Below are 1,095 nucleotides of genomic sequence, written 5' to 3'. Positions count from 1 at the left end.
ACATTGTTGCTGGCAGCTGTTACAATCTAGTCGAATTTTGTTACTATTAAATTGACAAACACTTCAACTTACTGTAAAAATCAAGGTTAAATCGATAACGAAACATCCCCCAGCTGTTATTTCCAAAGTCTCGTGAAACATTTGTAATCCAWAAGCATTCAGCTGAAATTCCTTTAAATTTACTTGTCTGTAAAACACAGTCTTACCTCTTTTCTTTGTAGTCTATTTCTTGTATTAATTAAAATTTTACAAATGATATTTTTTATTTCATTTGCCTGAAATTTACTCTTTTAGTGTAATATCTTACGCACGCAATGATCCACCTGAAACATGCATTTTTTGCTGACCCAAACCACCATAAACAACATAAAAGTCTCCACACACAAATTAATAAGTTCTTTATTGTGAATTCTACTTGTTCCTAGTGCGTACGTGCAATAAATTTGTATGATTCTTGCAACAAAATGTACAAAGTAAAAACCAACCCAAAATACCAAAATGAAAGAAAAAATAGAACTCATTTTCCTCGAAATGTCAATTAAACTTTTATGTAAATGCATAACTTGTCTTCTTTTTGTGTTTGAACCACAAAAAATCGTATTTAACTCTTCAAAGTATTTTGAAATTATAAAAAATATTGTAGTGTATTTGATATGTGTCCAAGTTTTGATTACAGCGGAGTTAAAAGAATGGACAACATGGATATGGTTATCCCATTCATTTGAATATCTGTCAGTTATAATACATCCAACAATTATAAAATAAGACAAAAAGCTTGTTATAAGTAGTACAAAAACACTTGAACTTTTTCTTATTTTAACAGTGCAGAGTCCAGATAATTGTTCTTCCACATTGATTAAATTGTTAACGAGGTTTAAAAACGTAACTCCAAATCTCAGCTCAGCAATTACAATCGAACTTAGGTACAACGAATCTAGAAAKATGTAAACAAAACCTGTTACTCTGATCACAAATAATCTGTTAGAGAATTTTTTATACGTATTATAAATTGAGAGTAGGGCTAAAATTATTGTGAGAGAACATTTTACAAACACAAATATTTTGTTTTGTGTTAAGTTTGCAACGAATTTTATT

This window comes from Tribolium madens, unplaced genomic scaffold, assembly GCF_015345945.1.
Source record: "Tribolium madens isolate multiple individuals breed KSU strain unplaced genomic scaffold, Tmad_KSU_1.1 Scaffold_3;HRSCAF=73;Tcas5.2_LG2, whole genome shotgun sequence".
Classification (NCBI taxonomy): Eukaryota; Metazoa; Arthropoda; class Insecta; order Coleoptera; family Tenebrionidae; genus Tribolium; species Tribolium madens.
The sequence above is the reverse complement of the archived record's forward strand: the minus strand, read 5'-3'. Positions refer to the sequence as shown.